Genomic DNA, 12358 nt, shown 5'->3' on the forward strand with positions numbered 1-12358 from the left:
AGTGGCCGAATCGAGCATCAGGTGCCCTTGAGCCGACAGCAGGTCCGAAGACATCATCCGAGCCGGTCTTACTTCGTCCGACAGAAAGTCCTTCGCCACAATGGCCGACGAAATTGCCAAGTCAGTTGAAGGTCCTTCAACCCAGTGCTGCTTCGGCCGCGAGGCTTCCGGCCCGGCCGCATCAGGCTTCTTTTTTCCCTTATCTTTTCTTTTTCTACTCTTGGGGTCAGGGAGGGCGACAACGGGAGGAGTCGGTCGAGGAGCCTCCATGACCTGAGGCTGTTGATCTATGGCCACACTGCGGTGGTCCTCGGCAGACGATCCGGCCGGAGCTCTATTCCTCATCAATTGCCGGTACGACAAGCCCAAACCCTGCTGCGCCATCCAACCCGCAACAATCAAACAAGTCACATATCAACTTAACAAGCACGATCAATCAGAAATAACAAAACATACCCTCTAAATCAAAACGAGGCCGAGGCGACTTTGGGAGCAGCACCAGAAACTGAGACGGGATGCACTTCGGCAATCCCTTAAGAACCTCTAAGCCCGACAACTCTGCGTCGGCCATCATATCCTCCGGAAAGTCATCATACTTCCGAGGCTGCCGGGTCCAATAAAAGGGGAAAAGGGGTTTCTGATCGGTGTCATAAAAATAATTCCGATCGGCTACAGGATCTATGATTACTTTCACAAACCCCGACTTAAAACCCTTAAACGACGACGTGAAGGGCAGTAATAGCGGTCGGTCGGGATTCTGAATCAGGGACAGCCACTTCACCGTCTTATTAGATGGGCGGGTGCAGAAAAAATGTAAGAATAAACCTACTGTTGGCTCTACATAATGGTATTTACATAACACCCGAAACGCTTGCATATAAGCCCAAGCGTTCGGGTGCAGCTGGGTCGGGGCTATGTTCAACACACGTAGGACCCCCATCTGAAAGTCGTCAAAAGGGAGCGAGATCCCCAGTTCCCGGAACAAACACTCGTACATATAAAAGAAATCCCCCTAGCCCTCCCGCTTGGCAAGAAAGACCAGATCAAGTTCCCCTGGACCTTCGGCCCGACACCGACGCAACATGATGGGGTAAGGATCCAAACCTTCCCATCGGCCCATCGTGCAACGACCAAGAAGACGTATCACGGCCGCCCTCTCGTGAAAGCGAGAGAAGTAGGCCGCCACTTCGCCATCAACCCATTCAAACCCTAGAACTTCACAAGGGGGGAACTTCTGCCTATAGTCCCTAGGGCTCATCTCGGCGTCGGGCAATTTCGATTCAGTGGAGCTCCCCGTTCCCATACTACGCTCCGAGCCCGATCCACTAGGATCCCCAATTATTTCGACCTCAACATTAAACGCTATCATCTCGGCTTCAGCATTTCGCGCCGACAGTCTACCACTGGCCGACGACCCTGACGAAAGTGATACAACTCCGGTAGCCATTATCACAAAAAATGGATCAAAAATAAAAACCAACCTGTGAGAGTGTTCGGCTCAGACAAGCAAAAAGTACTAGGATCGTATAGAGAAGGCGTGAGGAAGGGAGTCCCGCACCAATTACTTATATAGACCGGGCGGGGTAGCCCAAAAGGTTCGTAATTAATGCGCCTGAATGTGAAAAGACACAACCCTAAGGCGCGAAACCCAAAGGCGGCTGTAGCATGCAACAGTCACTATCAAGACGACACAACTCCCGAAAAGGCACACCTCCCTACACTCCAAACCCTAAACAACCTCGTTCCTCTTTACCACAAAACCCCTTCGTCTTTCATCCTTGGGCTTGGGGGGTAGTGTACTAGTAAGCACCCCTTCGGTCATGCAATAGGTCGAAAGGGATGCCCAAACTAACGAAACGCACCAGTTGATACCCCTTCAGTCAGACAATAGGCCGAAGGGGGTGCCCGAACCGAGGAACTACACCAGCTGACACCCCTTCGGTCAAACAATAGGCCGAAAGGGGCGCCCTGGCCGATGAAGCACGTCATTCCTTCGGCAAGGAGCCAGGCCGACTACCCCCTCGGCCCCGAGCCAGGCCGAGCACCCCTTCGGCCTCATGCCTAGTCAAAGACCCAAAGAAGGGATCAAGTCGCTCAAGAAACTCCCCGATAAAAGTATAGCCGAATACCCTCTCGGCCCCTAGCTAGGCCGAACACCCTCTCGGCCCCTAGCTAGGCCGAACACCCTCTCAGCCCCTAGTTAGGCCGAACACCCTTTCGGTCTCTAGTTAGGCCGAACACCCTTTCAGTCTCAAGCTAGGCCGAACACCTCTTCGGCCTTGTGCTTAGCCGAAGATCCAAAGAAAGCCCATGAGAAACACGTGGCAAATCAGATACCTCTTAGACATTAATTATGGTGCCAGATTAAGAAAGGATTAAGGTTAACCCATGTGTTACCCACTTCCCAAGAATGAAGGCCCACCAGGCCCACACATATCACTATAAATACACAGGTGATGTGACATAAAGAGGTACGTTATTATTCCCTCTAATGCATTTATTGCTCTGAACCGAACACTGACTTGATCGTCGGAGTGCCTTTGCAGGTACCCTCCCCCACCACTCGGAGCTAGTGTTCGGTCGGCACGGAAGATTCAAAAGGACTTGGAGTCAGTTAGGAAGGATCAAGGAGAGGAGTGTTCTTACGCAGGAACAATATGGGTTCATGAAAATAACGTGAGACCCAAAACAGAACCATCATAAACAAGTCTGTAATCCGTCCTTAATGTAAATAACCAATTTTATCAAATAAAAAGAAAAATTAAAATTATGGATGACAAATCAGATATAGAAGATTAGATTGTAACCATTACTTATGGAGAGAATATACCGGTTGATTAGTGGTGCTAAAAAATAGGAGATTGTGAACTGGATTTAGTTAAAAAGAGATAACAGTATTTCTCTCCCATTTCATTTTAATCAACATGTAATTCTTCGCTCATTTTAATCAACATGTAATTCTCCTTTTTCTTTTAATTTATTATTTTTTTTTCACACACCTCCTTCTTTTTTTTTTTCATTTTTTTTTCTTCAGTTTTCACGTGTATTATCTTAACTTCCTCTAATTCCTCACATATTTCAATGGATAGTTTTAGTTCTCTAGATTTTTATATTACTCTTTTATTTTCTCACCTCTTTCACTTTTTCACGTGCACCAAAATCATAAAACTGGTAGGCGACAATATTGTAGGTACGTGTAGCTTTCTTGACAGTTTATATTAAACTAGATACACATTTTTTCCTCCAACACTTTCTTTCCTTTCACCTCTCCAAAAACCTTAACATTAAGTTTAGTGTTATGAAAATATATTTTTATTATTCTAGAGTACTATGCGAATAGTGAAATCAATGGGAAAATTGAATTAAAAGGAAGGGAAAAAATAATGTAAAACTAAACAAATTAAAATTACCTATCAAAATAGGTGGGGGTGAAGATAATATATTAATATATCTAAGGCCACAAAAATACCTCAACCCTTCCAGACTCACACCTCATATTCAAGCTTTCCATTACAATCCTAAACCAACAACTCACATATTCAGTACAAAAAGCTTAGAAAATAAAATTCACATGCTACCTAAGTCATAAAAGGTCAACATGCAACCATCAAACTCTAGAAATCATCAACACTTCAATCACTCCTTAAGAATACCAAAACTCCAATTCTCAACATACATCATCCTTGGATTCAATCGCTACAACTATAGCTTTCAAAAATTTCACCAATCATAAACTCTTAATACACTAAAAAAAATATAAAAAAAATCAATGTCTTACCCAAATCTAAGGCCTCAATAGTTCCTACAATATTAGCACAATATCTCGTCTACCACTACTCGCACATATGCTTGTAACACAAGCGATACCACCCAACCACTACTTCTTACGTAAGCAAGAAGTATCAAACAATTTAGCACTCATAAGAATGAAGAAGAGTAGTCATAATGGTATTAGTTAACACTATCATGACTATCATTCCTCTAATTACAAAATAACTTAACAATATCAAACTCAACAATATCAACACAAGAAGAACATCATCATCATCAAAGCAAAACATCATCAAAGTATATAACAAACAAAACACTGTCAGAGTACACAACAGAATCATGATAAATACATAACTCACGGCTGATTGGGTCGACCTGCTCTGATACCACTTAATGTGACACCCTCTACCCCAACATATATATATATATATATATATATATATATATATAATAAAAAGAAATATCTTATTGGATAAAAAAATATTTAAAATTGAAACAATAATTCCAATAATCATGTGAGTAGAGAATTCACATTCATGTACTTAATCCAAATAGCAAATAAAATTACAAAGAATAAAAATTGAATTTTTCAAAATATATACTTTAATAAAACATAAACAACATCATATTCTAATTTTATCTATGTCTCGATGTCACATGTCCTATCAGAGCAAAATCCCACATAGAAGCCTAAGCTCCATCAATGGTCTCCTGTATATCAAACAAGAGAAACAACACAAAAGAAGGGACTGAGAAACATCTCACTCTGGCTCACGGTGTAGGGACGCACCCCGGATAGCCAAACACAAACAATACAGTTACCTCATAGATCAATCAACAACAATAGCTTATCCAATCATCCAAGTCATACAATTAGTAATTTATCATCATTTAATAATAAGAATGCACGTGCATGGACACGGAATTCACATTATCATGCATGTGGCACCAGTAAAACATCACATGGCATATAACCGCTAGCAATACACGAAGAGTAATCTAGGAGTACATGTCGGGTCATAGCCTCTGCGCACTCTCACTAGAAGGATATACTACCAGAGTCTCGTCAGGTTAGCTAAGCTGCGCAAGATACATCCCATGCACACAATGGGCGAGACTGGGACTTCCAAACCTAGCTATCCCCAAGGACTAATCCCCAAAGCTTTTACACTAGGGGGCCTTTTCTGGCGGTATATTCCATATCGTACCCTTAAAAATATTTATGCATATGATGCATGTCAATCAAGACTCCATGTTTTTCTCATATCACATTTTCATGTCTCAACACATCTCCTCATTACATTTCACCATCACATTTCATCATATGCACAATTTTCACAGAGCACTTTTGTTCATATTAGAACTCATTTATTTGCGAAAGTAAACATATACTCATACGTCTCATACAACAATACAACAGAACAATCAGAAGGTAAAACAGAAAATATTAGAAATATGCCTGTTTCTCATAGGGTTCCCACAGGAACCCACAGAGCATTCTAATTCATATCAAAACTTGTTTATTTTTAAAAATAGACATATTTACACTCAGCAAATATCAAGAAACACAACATAAAACTTAGAAGGTAAAATAGAAAACATTTAAAATTTGCCTCTTACAATTATCAATGCATTCCCTTAGGGTTTCTCATAGGAACACATAGATCTCAATTCATACAATTAATTACATATAAGAAAATAATAGGGAAAACAGATACAATTGGGGAAAACCCCTTATACATAAGCATACAAAAATACAACAAATACAGGATTGGGGGCCAATCCCACTACCCAACATACAATCCCACACTCAGAGTGAGATTTCTCACTCCTCCTTACCTCGATAAACAGGGGTTGAAACTGAAGCAGGATCTCCTCCTCCGGGTTTCCCTTGGTCTCCAAAAAGTGTAGAAGAAAAAAGGTTAAAAGTGAAAAAATACATTTTTCTAGAGTGTCGGAATGCATTTATAGGCATCAAGATTTGGCTAGAACGGCCCGTTCCGAATCCGGAACGACCCGTTCTAGGAACATAGAACATGTAGAAAAGCTTCTCTCAGAATGGCCCGTTACAAAACTAGAACGGCCCGTTCTGAGTCAAAAATTTGTTCTTTAAAACTACATCCGGAACGACCCGTTCCCAAAATTGGAACGGCCCGTTCTGGGTTGAAATTTTACCCATGCAGCTCGAGTTGGAACGGCCCGTTCCCAAAGTGGAACGGCCCGTTTCGGGGCTATGAAAATCCAGAATTACTAATTAATAAATAAATAAATAACATATATATATATATATATATATATATATATCAAATTAAAATAAAATATCAATACAATTTAAAACATGATTTTCTTCAAATAATAATTATAACAAAATATCATAATTAATAATATTATAAAAAATAATTTTCATAAATGATTTTTATTAAAAACCTTTAAAAATTCAATCAAACCCATTTAATTAATCAAAATAATTATAAGGAAATAATCTTCATAAATAAAAAAATAAATAATAATTATTCGTAGTATTAGTTGAAAAATTCGGGGTGTTACATCATGATCCTCATTCTAACCCATCAAACCCACTAACCCATTGGGCGAAATGGCAAGCAGGACTTTCACAATAATTGGGCTTCATACCTGAAGAAAATCATTATTTATATAATTTTGATATTCATTTCAATATTCTTACTTTAAATTCCTTTTTATGTTTAATTTATTTTGATGTAGAAGATGAGGATGAAGATGACCAAGATGAAAAAATAAAGAGAACTTCTTTTGAGGGAACTTCTAATGTTCTTCAAATAGAAAGTCAAAGTTGATTAATTGTGTTTGGGTTTGTTTTGTGGACTATTAGAAAATTTAGATTATTAGTAATTTGTAAGTTTGTAATTTAGTTTTGATTTTGTTGCAAGTTGACTCATTTCTATTTGATTTTGTTGTAAGTTTGTAATTTGATCTTGTTAAACATATATTATGCACAATATGTATCCATTTTTAATTTCATGTGGTTATATTTATTTATTTGTATCAATTTTTTATTTCAACATAAGAAATATTTTGTTTTACAATTTTTTTAGTGGTATGCAAGCTGATCGCCGATCCGCCAGGCCGTCCTTAAGCGGGACAGACCAACATTCCTAGCCCATTTTTCAATGATGGGCCGACCTAGCCCAACCCGTTTTGGTGGGTCAGGCCAAAATGGGTTGGACTAGCTCATTTTACCACCCCTTGTAATCGAGGTCTAACACTTTGACCTTTAAGTTCTAAAGAATAAATAAATAAATAAATAAAAAAAATATTATGTAAGTTATCCTTTTTTTTTCCTTTTTATGTTTTATTTAGATTAATGATTTGCTAGTCCATAATTCAATCATTTTTTTCTTTTGTATTATTTAGTCTTTTTTATATATTAGAGATATCTTTCTAAATAATGATATGTGATTTGTGTTTGAGTATCTCTTTTTATTAAAATTGTGTGATCATTCATAATTTTTGGGGTTTTAAAAAAAATGTTTTAACTCTTACAATGATTTGTGATATTAATTGAGTAGCAATTCTACCTTTAATATATCACTTAAATCATAAGAATTTATAAAATAATTATTTACTATCTTGAATTTTGGTGCATGAGGTAAAATAAAAAAAAATTCTTTTAAAAGTTTATTTCATGATGCAACAATCAATAACATCAATTGAATAATATTTTTATCATTGACATTATTTGATTCCAAGGATTTAATGACTAGCTTAAATTCATTTTATTTTAAATAAAAATGCATAAAAAGTGAAAGGTGTTATCTTTCAATAAAATATTAAAAGTTAAATATACATTAATCGAGAACATTAATAACCGCCACAAAAAATGCATGATTTGTGACGGTTATTTTGACGATTCTAGCCATTAAAAACTGTCAATCGCATTTTCAGCATCACTAATAACCGTCTAATCTATAGTCACCAAAAACGGTTTGCGGCAGATTTTTTTCAAATGCTGGTTTTGAGTAAGAAAATTTAATTACTTTCTGATGGTTTAAAACCGCCACAAAATGATTTTTAATTTTTCTAATTCAACATTTATGGTTGTTTAAACTGTCACAAAATTGCATTTTTGGTTAACTTATTTTACATTTTCTAGCGATTTTAAACTCCCACAAAATTGTATTTTTACTTATCTCACATTTTTTGACTGTTTTAAACTGTCAAAAAAATGTTCTTCATTCTACATTAAACTGATGCACTATTATTTTTTTTTAATTTTTTTATTATTTTAAAAATATATTTGAAATTATTTTAAAAACGTGTTCTTAAATAATATATATATATATATTAAATATTTATCAAATTATTATTTAAAATTGTTACTAATTATATTAATCATTTAAAATTAATAATAACTATATTATATTATTATTTAATTCAAATAACTCTTAAATAACAAATCAAATAAAAACAGAGAGGAAATTATTAGAAAACAAAACAATTTTCCTGGAAACAAGGACCACACTGTTTCACTACTAAAAAGTACCAAATGGAATGCACATAGAGGTTCAATACTGTCATTTTCATGAGGAATATATAAGTGGGCAAGTTGGACGAATTTGAGGAAAGAATTACATGTAATAGCCTAAATTATGGCTACTAAGTTTAAGCAATCTTTATTAGAAACAACAAAGGTAATTGCAAAATTTTAAACTTGTTTTATATAGAAAAACCATTGATAATCACATTCTTCTCTAATTTTAGTGTTCTGCTCCATTCGGAGATATGCATAAACACAACCAACACAACCTTGCTCTATACAGAAGAATCATGCTTAATTTGATTAAAAAAAAAAAAAATTCAACCCTCAGATTTCAATCCTTAATTTTATAGTTGTAACAGGAAAGAAAAAGCTTTTTTACCTTTGCGTCTCTTCCCATGGCTTCTTTTTAAGAAACTTCAATCAAACACACAGGGAGATGAGAATTTTATTGCCTGGATGAACTTTTTGTGATTTTTTTATTCCTTTTTTATCTTTTCTCGAGAAGATATCTTAACTTCCTTTCTACTCCTACATTAACTATTTCAGCTCTATAAATACTTGTATTTCTCATTTCTTGTTTATATTTTATGTTTTCACTTTTAATTACAATATTTGTCATCTTGTTTTCAATTTGTTTCCTGTTTCATTGTGAAAACAAAATAAGCAAAAAACACTTTCTCAAAGTAAATAGCTCCTAACTGTTAGAACTTAGAACCTTTTCGAAAAGCATATCCATAACATTACCTTAGCAACAAGCACCCTCAGAGTTTTGAATGCTTCAATTCGAATTCTTGCGGAACTTGTTGTCCCCTAGCTGTCTCTGTATCTGCAGTGTTTTCATAAGACCATATTTGCATTATAAATTTATATAATGTTATAACCAACTTACAAAAAAGAAATAAGGGGGAATTCCATTTAGGTCCCGTTTAATAGAAATTACCTGAAGTTATCTTTTGCTATAATAGAACGTGCCTATATACTTTAAATAAAATTTGGTTATTCTATTATAAAATGTGATTAAGAACCAATCACCCCCTCCCTTAACCACACACCCACCCAAAAAGTAAATTAAAACATAACTGAATTGGAATTTCTACAAGAAATTCAACATACTTTGAGTAGAAGTGATAGCCAGTGTCCAACAGCAGTTGACGTAAATTGAGACTGGAGAAATGCAAGTAAACATTCATCTTATTCCAATCCATACTTGAAAGTTTTATGAAGCCTATCATTATAAATGCCACCCGAAAGTGCAGGCAAACCAGATATTTTTTTACACAAGCAAGACACATCAAAACAGGGATATAAACTCAAAAGTAGTGCCTTCACACACTAAAATAATTCCTTCACAAAACTCCTCTAAAGCCTCGGTGGGTGATACAATGGCTTCGTATGTTAACTTTTTTAGCAGCACAACCATTTATTAAAGAACATCACAGTTCAGTATATTTTTTTTTTATATCGTAGCAAACAAAATTTTGTCTAGACAGCTAATCAAGGCTAGAGTAGGATATGTACTCTATAGCATCCATGAGTTAATACAACCATGGTGCATATATATGTCAACAAGGCATTGTACTCTATAGCATCCATGAGTTAATACAGCCATGGTGCATATATATGTCAACAAGGCACTAGTAATTCACTTTGGCTAAAAAAAATGTGCCATAATAGAAAAATAAAAAAAAAAACCTTAACAAACACCGTTCCAAGCCACCACATATTCAGAGACAAATTGTTACGGCACTTTCCCGTCAAAACTAACTCACTGTGACACCAAATTATAAGGGGAAAACAAGCTTAGATTGTTGATCAACATATAATCCAATTACATTAAAGAACACTTATAATGGATGAGCTAAACAATTACAAACCATGAGCTGATACCAAAGGGAGGCAAAATGAACACAAGCTAACTGAGTATAATTGCATCAAATAATATTGCACAGTATGTCTACATTCATTCTATGTTTTACACTAAAAGCATATTTAGATGCCATACTGCTTCAATTAATCTTATGTTTTTGCATATTCATTCCACTCTTCCCAAATCCACAAGTCCCTAGATTGTTTTTGTTCTTTTTGTTTATTTGGTTCATTATCATTCCCTAGTAATGAAAGCAACATAGTTCTCAACTCATAACTCATCCAGCACACTTAACAATGCCAGTTTTATTTTACTCTACTACTAAACAACAAGCAACTCAAATTTCAAAGTAATACTTTACAATTTGCATAGAATCCATAGCAAATGTCAAACGCATATGCATATATATATAAGGAGGATTCAAACGACACTGGTGTAACTTTTATTAAGTACGTGTTACACCGTTCAATAACTTTAAATTAAATGTAAATTTTGTAAATTCAACCGTTAGATTGAAAGCTCTTTACTCTTATCTCTTCGTCCTCTCACGCTCCATGCATGTTGTTCACACCCTAATATATATGTTTTTTCAAACTCAAATCGTGTTGTTTGATTGGGTTTGGATGTTGGGTAATTTTTATTTTCAATATTTGAGTTTATTGCTATGAGTTACGTTTTATTTGCATAGGTTTTGCATATAAGTTATTTGTTAAAATGTCTCTTGCAAAGTTTTAGATTAAAACTTAGCCTTATTTGAAAAACTAGTTAGCATGGCTAAAATTTAGACTTAAAATTAAGCTAAAACGTAAATATCTAGTCATTATACCAAAAGTTAACCAAAAACTTAAGTTTAAATTAACCTGAATGTTACTCAAATTAGGTCTAAGTCTTAAAATTAAATAATATAACTTAGCTTATAATAAAATTTTTAGATAAATTTGTCTTAAATTAGAACTCAACAATATAAAAAAACTGTATCATTAAGATCGGTTTAGTGATGAAAAGTTAGAGTAATATATACAAGAGTCTTAATCATTGTCAACTTTGTAATTTTTATAAATAAATAAAAAATATTCTCCTTTCCCAAAGCCATGAATATTACATGATCTTCTTATCATATGTTAAAAAATACAACTTCCTTAATACATTCCATTATATGACACTTCACCTTTTTTCTAAAAAAAATGTATTTGTTTTGTTAACTTTTATTAAAAAAAAATAGTTATTACCAAAACATTATTCCTTCAAAAGTGCATGTTGTACACCATTCCTCCTTTTTTCAAAATATACACTTAATTTCCTCAATTAATAAATATAATTGTGTTATATTTTAGACTTATTCTTAGAATAAATAAATTTCTCTTCTATATGAGGAGTAATCAATTTACTTCAAATGTAAGTCTCTCTCTTTCTCTCTCTCTCTCTCTCTATCTATTTATTTATTTATCTATCTATCTATCTATATATATATATATATATATATATATATATATATATATATATATATATATATATATTATTGAATTCTACCTCATTATAGTTTTAATAATAACAATTTCTTAGTTTCAAATCAATAATATAAACAATTTTAGGGGATACAAACAAATAATTTTTACATGTGTCATCAAATGAACTAATCAATCTTTATACAAAACTTAATTTTAAATTGTAACAAAAAGAAACAACCCGGTGAAAATGATTTTTTCAATATATTTTAGGTCAAAAGACTTCTTTCATTATGAAAAGAAACAATTATTCCCAAACACTTTTGAACACTTGAAAGAAAATCAAAATTAGCTCTTTAGAAATAAAAATAACTTGGTAAGCAGAAACTTTTTGAACCTACTGCAAATAACTTTCTTTTCTTTTATCTCTTTCCCTAAATTTGTTCACGATTAACATTGTGATACAAGTAAAATTTTATGTTTCCTCTACTTGTGTTACATAGTTTTTAACCATTTTGAAACAAAACTTTTAGAAAGTTGAAATCATTCATTCATAGAAGTGAAAACATTTTTCGACTTTTCAGTCACCGACAATAATGTGTTCTTCTTCACTTATGCCTTTAGGACTCTTTATTTCTTCAAAATCAAAAGTGAACTTTGTTGTTTAAATTCTTTCAAATTCTTATCAATAAAAGGGGAAAAAAAAAGTGGGGAATATATACACAAATCATCCTTCCCAGGTAGGTTGATTTTTGT

The sequence above is a fragment of the Cajanus cajan genome, chromosome 4 (assembly GCF_000230855.2).
Source record: "Cajanus cajan strain Asha chromosome 4, NIPB_CcT2T_4, whole genome shotgun sequence".
Taxonomy (NCBI): domain Eukaryota; kingdom Viridiplantae; phylum Streptophyta; class Magnoliopsida; order Fabales; family Fabaceae; genus Cajanus; species Cajanus cajan.